Source organism: Triticum urartu, chromosome 2A (assembly GCF_056163025.1).
Source record: "Triticum urartu cultivar PI428250 chromosome 2A, HENAU_Tu73, whole genome shotgun sequence".
Taxonomy (NCBI): domain Eukaryota; kingdom Viridiplantae; phylum Streptophyta; class Magnoliopsida; order Poales; family Poaceae; genus Triticum; species Triticum urartu.
The window spans coordinates 26,252,589-26,260,247 of record NC_141874.1 but is presented as its reverse complement, the minus strand read 5'-3'; positions in this window follow the sequence as shown (position 1 = coordinate 26,260,247).

The following is a 7,659-nucleotide window of genomic DNA, read 5'->3' as shown; positions in this document are numbered from 1 at the left end:
GGAGGAGGGCTGGACGGGGGGAGAGCCGGCGAGCCAGAGGAGAGCGAGCCGAAGCCCGACGACGATGACGTCCCCGGCTCTATTCGACGCGGCGTCCAGGAGCTGTCACATCGGCGAGAGAAGGACGGTCGCGCCGGGTACTCGAGGCGCGGCACGTTGCCTGTCTCGATGTGGTCGAGGACGGCCTCGAGGGTGCGGCCTGGCACGCCCCACCACTCGCGCCACCGATCGGCGTTGAGGCGGCCGCAGGGGATAACGCCCTTGGTGGAGGCGATCTGCTCTTGGCGGCGGCGCTCGAAGTACATCATCCACAGCGTTTCGCTGTCGGCGGCGTACCTCGGCTCGTTCCTGTAAGTGCATCTAGTGCCACCCCTAGTTGGTTTTGGAGTATTGACGACAAACCTAGTTGAGGGACTAATGTGTTTGTGAGAATTGCAGGATAACACAGGTAGAAGTCCCTCATTGATTCGGTTTTCCTACCAGAGATGACCCCTAAAAATGTATGAAGACATTGAAGTCAAAGGTAGTATATGAAGATATTCACATTAAAGACTATGACAAGAGAAGACACCACATGAAGCCTATGGAGCTCGAAGACTTAGATCTTTCGTAGTTCTCTTTCTTTTGTGTTGAGTCATAGGAACCACCGTACTGTTAAGTGGGGTCCAAGAGAACCAGTCAGAATGACTGAAGTGATGCTTAAACAAAACCTATGTCTTCGAGTGAAGACTTTGAGAGCGAATCTTGTCCAGAGTCGGGCAAGTCAGCTTTGCTTGAAGCCCAAGTAAAGTTGCCATGTGAGTTTGAAATCTGACCGTTGGAACACGTGTCAGTTCCTTAGTGACCCAGGGTCATTTCGGACAAATCAGGTCGGGTTGCCAAGTGGCTATAAATAGCCCACCCCCTACAACCATAAACGGATGGCTGCTCAGATTCAGAGTACGGCTTTTGTCGTTTGAGAGCAACCCACCTCGAAGCCTTTGAGAGAGAATTCCTTGCGAGGATAAAGCCCTAACCACCCAGAGCCAAAGAGAATTAGGCATCACTTAAGTCTTCTTGTCTGTGTGATCTGAAGACTTATTACACTTGAGGACTGTGCATCCTCCAGCCGGTTAGGCGTCGTGTTCTGAGCATCCAAGAGACATTGTGGATTGCCGGTGAACGAAGTCTGTGAAGGTTTGGGAGTCTACCTTGAAGACTTACCAGAGTGATTGGGCGAGGTCTGTGTGACCTTAGCTCAAGGAGAATACGGTGAGGACTGGGTGTCCTGAGCTGCGTGTTCAGGACTGGGTGTCCGGGACTGTGTGTCCTAAGGTTTAAATACCTAGCCGCCCTAACCAGACGTACAATTGTCACAGCAACTGGAACTGGTCCAAGAAATCATTGTCTTCAGCGAGTCACTGGTTTCATCTTCCCTTCCCTTCACTTACTGTTACTCCTTGTGAAGTCATTGTATGTTCGCACTATCTTTTGTCTTCACTGAGTGACTGCGTGTTCTGTGTGGCTTCACAATATCTTCCTACCTGATCCTTACTACATTGCTGCTATTAGTCATTATGCTTTCACTTTATTGAATACTTGACTATGGCTTGCCTAGTGTAGTCTACCTTCCACTGCAGGGTAATAGGTTTATTTCTATCGTTTGTCTTCATAACTTCCACGTTTTGAAGACTTTCATAAAAATCGCCTATTCACCCCCCTCTAGTCGATATAACGCACTTTCAATTGGTATCAGAGCAAGGTGCTCCCTTGTTCTGTGTGATTCGGTTTAACCACCTGGAGTTTTAGCTATGTCGACTGCAGGGATAATTAAAGTCTCCGCTGCGTGCCCCGTCTTCGATGGAACTGAATATCCCTACTGGAAGAATAAGATGCGCATGCATCTTGAAGCCATTGACGTTGACCTATGGTATGTCGTCAAGAACGGCGTTCCCAAGGCTGGAGGTGTCACTGCTGCTGATGTCAAAAAGTTTGTTCAACTGGACTCTACTGCCAAGAATATCATCTGTGGTCATCTGACCAAAGGACAGTATGGCCGTGTGAGTGCTTTGGAAACATCTAAGCTGGTCTGGGACTGGCTCTCCAAGGTCAATGAAGGCGTCTCAACCCAGAGAGATCAGAGAATCAGTGTCCTTCGCAACCTCTTCAACCGCTTCAAGCGAAATGACAATGAGAATGTCCAGCTCACATTTGACCGACTCACTGACATCACAAATGAGCTTCAAGCCCTCGGCGCTACTGAGATCACCAAACATGAAGTCGTCAAGACACTACTGAGATCACTTGATAGTTCGTTTGACACCCTAGCCCTGATGATTCAAGAACGTCCTGATTTCAAGACACTTGATCCGTCTGACATACTTGAGAAGCTCAACACACATGAGTTTCAGCTTTCTGAGAAAAGAGATATCTACGGTCCAAACTATGGGCGAACTCGTGCCTTGAAGGCAAAAGCTGTCTCCTCATCTGAAGAAGAATCTGACAGCAGTTCGGATGATCCTGAAGACATTGGAAGGGAACTTGCTATGCTTGTGAAGAAGTTCCAAAAATTCACCAAGAAGAAAGGTTTCAGAAAGTCTTCTCGATCAAACTCAAGGAATGATGAAGCTTCTGCTCACGACTACAAGAAGAAAACATGTCACAAGTGCAAGAAACCTGGCCACTTCATCTCTGAGTGTCCACAGTGGGACAATGAGAACAAGAAGAAGAAGAAGAGCAAGGAATATGACTCTGACAACAAGAAGAAGAAGAAATACTCAAAGTCTTCCTCACAGTCTTCATCACACAAGAAGAGCTCATCTGGCAAGGCACGTGCGTTTGTTGGCAAGGAAATGGATTCAGAGGAGGAGTCCGCTTCTGAGGAGGCGGAGGTGGAGTCTGAGGAGGAGTCCGATTCAGGCGTCGCAAGTCTGGCTACAGCATACGTTGCCAAGTCCATCTTCAACACTGAAGACAATGACTTCATCACCGACATCGATGCAAATGACAAGGACTACTCCGCTTCTACCTACTGCTTCATGGCACGTGGTACCAAGGTAAATACACGCACTACTCACTATCAAACATCTAGTGACGATGACTCTGATTGTGGTTCAAAACCCAGCTACAAAACACTTGCTAAAATTGCAACTGAACAACAGAAAGCTATGGAACATATTCAAAAACTGTTAGACAGAAGCGATGATCTGTTAGGTGCTGAAATGACTCGATCTGAATCCTTAATTGAAGACATAAAAAATCTTCACGTTAAGTATGAGGAACTTGAAAGTCGTCATGAAACTCTCTCAACAACTCATGAAAAGCTTTCCTATGATTATCTTCAAAGGAAGCAAGATCTTGAGAAATTGAGAGCGGCTCATGAAGATCTTCAAAAGGAAAACGGGTCACTTCGCGCCGAACAGATCAGCTCCGCTCAGGAAGGATTTGAACCACCATGTCTTAAATGCATTGAGCGTGATAATGCTACTACTGCTGCTGAATGTTCTACTACTGCTACTGTTGCAATATCTTCAACTGTTGATGTGGGAACTAACCCCTCTGCTGAGGATTCCACTGCTATTGCTGATGAGAATGCTAGGTTGAAGACATTGCTTGAAACAGGGATGTACAAAAGTCTTAAAGGGCATCAGACACTATGTGATGTCCTCAAAAAGAAAATTTTGAACCGAAACCCGAGGAAAGAGGGTGTTGGGTTCGTAAGGAAAATGAATGTTGATGGCTCTTATTGGAAACCTGAGCAGTACCCCAAAACCACATGGGTTGCTGCAAAGGAATTTTCAGTAGATCCATCCACTCTATCTGGGTTCACTTGTGCTAACCCCATTGTCATTGATGAATCCTTTGATGCAAACTATAAACTGTTTAAGAATCAAAATGGTGAAGTGTTTGCCAGGTACATTGGTACTAACTACAGGAATGGACCGCCTATAAAGAAGATCTGGGTTCCGAAAAGGTGTCTGGAGAATCTTCTGTGAATGTCATCATGACACCTCACGTGAAGAAGGCAAACCTCAGACCAAAGGCTTCATACGGTCCAAAGGCTTCATACAGACAGAGGACTCACCTGAGTCGCACTAACGCAAATGTTTTGAAGGGAAACCATACTCAGGCATATGAATATGAGAGCGGTTCATCAAACCGCCATGTTCATAAGACCAAGAACTATTCTGCTTATTCTTATGAGTACTATTGTCCGCCTGCAAGACTGTTTGCTAGGGCTCCAAAGCCAAAGTTCTCAGATGCTGCACTTAGACTTATTGCTTCTAAGCCACCCTTGAAGATGTGGGTGGCTAAGAAAGCTTAACTCTCTTTTGCAGGGAAAGGTCTCCAGCAGAAAACCAAAATCATCTGACGCTATTGCTGGGGACCTTAAACATCTTGTAGGGCGCAAGATCAAATGCTCGAATGGTCTTACTATGTACTTTGTTCCTGAATCGCTTGCTACTCTCCCTATTAGTCCTAATCTGGATCTAAGCTTTCATAACCCACTGGTTCGTCAAATGTTTTTGCTTCACAATGCTCTTCGTGAAGCCTATCCCCCTAACTGCACTGTAGGGTACGACACCAGCGTCTTCAGAATGGATTATTGATAGTGGATGTACAAATCACATGACTGGCAAAAGAAGCCTTCTTATGGACTCAACCTTACGTCCATCCGACAAGAGCCACATCACATTTGCTGACACTGGTAAAAGTAAGGTATTGGGTCTAGGTAGAGTTGCAAACTCAAGGGATCAACACATGGATAAAGTCATGCTTGTTGAATCCCTTGGCTTCAACTTAATGTCTGTCTCAATGCTTTGCGATTTAAACATGATCGTAATATTTGGAAAATATCGTTGCCTTGTTCTAATGGAATCTGACAAGTCTCTAGTATTTGAAGGGTATCGAAAAGATGATTTGTATGTGGTAGATTTCTCAGCAAGACCACATCTTGCCGTATGTCTTCTAGCAAAACCTTCAGAATGCTGGCTCTGGCATCGGAGGCTTGGGCATGCTGGCATGAGGAACCTCCACACCCTGGCAAAGAAGAAGCATGTCATAGGCATCGAGGGCGTCAAGTTCAAGAAAGATCACTTATGCGGTGCCTGTGAGGCAGGAAAGATGACGAGGGCCAAACATCCCTCGAAGACAATCATGACCACTACTCGACCCTTCGAACTGCTTCACATGGATCTTTTCGGTCCCACTCATTACTCAACTCTTACTACTACTGCTTGTCTCTATGGCTTTGTCATTGTTGATGATTATTCTAGATATACTTGGGTTCACATAATCCTTTACAAGACTGAAGTGCAGGATGTCTTCAGACGCTTCGCCAATCAAGCAATGAATAACTATGGCGCCAAGATAAAGCATATCAGAAGTGACAATGGCACTGAATTCAAGAACACTGGCCTTGATACATATCTTGATACCTTGGGCATCACACATGAATTCTCAGCCCCGTACACGCCACAGCAGAATGGGGTCGTCGAACGCAAGAACAGAACACTCATTGAGATGGCCAGAACGATGCTAGATGAATACAAGACTCCAAGAAAATTCTGGCCTGAAGCCATTGATACTGCATGCCATACAATCAATCGTGTTTATCTTCACAAGCTTCTGAACAAGACATCTTATGAGCTCCTTACTGGCAAGAAGCCAAATGTCAGTTACTTCAGAGTATTTGGTGCCAGGTGCTGGATCAAGGACCCACATCACACCTCAAAGTTTGCACCAAAAGCACATGAGGGTTTTATGCTTGGATATGGAAAGGATTCGCACTCCTACAGAGTCTTCAATCTCTTTCATTACAAAGTGGTTGAAACAGTGGATGTGCGGTTCGATGAGACCAACGGTTCACAAAGAGAGCAACTGCCAAATGTGCTAGATGAAGTTCCATCCAGTGAATCAATCAAGCTAATGGGAACTGGAGAAATTATACCTTCTGAAGCTCATCCTGAAGAAGAACTTATCATCTCAGCACCTGATCAACATGAAGACAATGCTCAGTGTTTGCATGTGTTTGCTTAGTGTTTGCATGTGTGCTCGATTCCAAGCGGCACCAAAGGAGTCGCATCACTTAGCTGTGAAGCGAATTCTTCGATATTTGGCTCACACCCCAACTCTAGGATTATGGTATCCAAAGGGCTCAGAGTTTGATCTGGTTGGATTCTTGGATGCTGATTATGCTAGTGACAAGGTGGATCGCAAGTCTACATCAGGCACATGTCATTTTCTGGGACGATCACTTGTATGTTGGTCTTCAAAGAAGCAGAACTGTGTATCTCTCTCCACTGCTGAATCTGAATACATTGCTGCTGGATCTTGCTGCGCTCAGCTTCTGTGGATGAAGCAAACGCTCAAGGACTATGGCATTCATCTGAAGCAAGTGCCACTCTACTGCGACAACGAAAGCGCCATCAAGATTGCCAACAACCCAGTTCAGCACTCGAAGACAAAGCACATTGAAATTCGTCATCACTTTCTTAGAGATCATGTTGTGAAGGAAGATATTGATATCATACACGTCAACACTGAAGAGCAATTGGCAGATATCTTCACCAAGCCCTTGGATGAGAAGAGATTTTGCAAGTTACGGTGTGAGCTAAATATCCTGGAATCCTGAAATGTCCTGTGATCAGGCACACATCCTAACCCTTATGCATATTGATGACTTAGATGTGCAACACACGAAGTAAAGTATATCTTCAATCAATGAAGACATACATTCTAAGTGTGAATACATTAAGGTGGAATTTGACTTCGGAGCGCCACGATAATTGTGCGCCGTGTCTGGGTCTAATACTTCCTATACGGTGGGTAACGCCACCACCAAATGTTCTATTTTGAAGTGTTTCACTCATGGCGTTACCTTGCTATGTCTTCACATTTGGTTTGGCTTCAATCTCAACATGTCTTCATGATTATCTTCACTATGTTGATTATATATATATACTAGTGTTCTGTCCTCTACAGCATTCAATTATAGCTATGTCCTCTTGTTGAATCTTTTGAACTAAGTGAATGTGATCGGACCCTAACCTCTCTATGCTATCTATCTCAAACTCTATCTCTCCAAATCATATGCATTATATTGAAACCGTCGAATGTCTTCTCTGCGTCCTTGTCAGCAGAAGATACAAAGACAAACCTTAAGTCCACTTTCAATGCTCATTCCTCCACATGAAACCCGGAGAAGTAGGAACGACCACCCGACAATCCAGGCGTGCGTGGGACATGGAACAAACCCCAAAATTCTGCATGATGGCCACGTGTTCCTCAGATGCGAATCGCTAGGGGCACCTGTGTAATAACGTAGTGCCGCCCCTGTACCTATAAATACACACTTCACGGCGGTCATTATCTCTTCTTCCACTCTCGCATGAACCCTAGCGCCACCGCTAGCCCTCGACGACGCCGACGACAAAGCGCTTCGCTGCCGCAACCTCTCCGACGCCGTCTTCACGCCGACCGCGGACATCGTCCTCTCCGCCGTCGCCGTAGGTGTCCTCCGTCGCCAAGTTAGGGCACGGAAGATCGAACTGCTCGGCCTCATCTTCCACTCCGTCTAGCAGTTCTTAGTGTGGTAAATAAAACTTCCTTTTTACGGCACCGTTGATCCTATGGCTTTGTCACTTTCTACCACAAGCAGTTTCTATTCACACAAGTTAG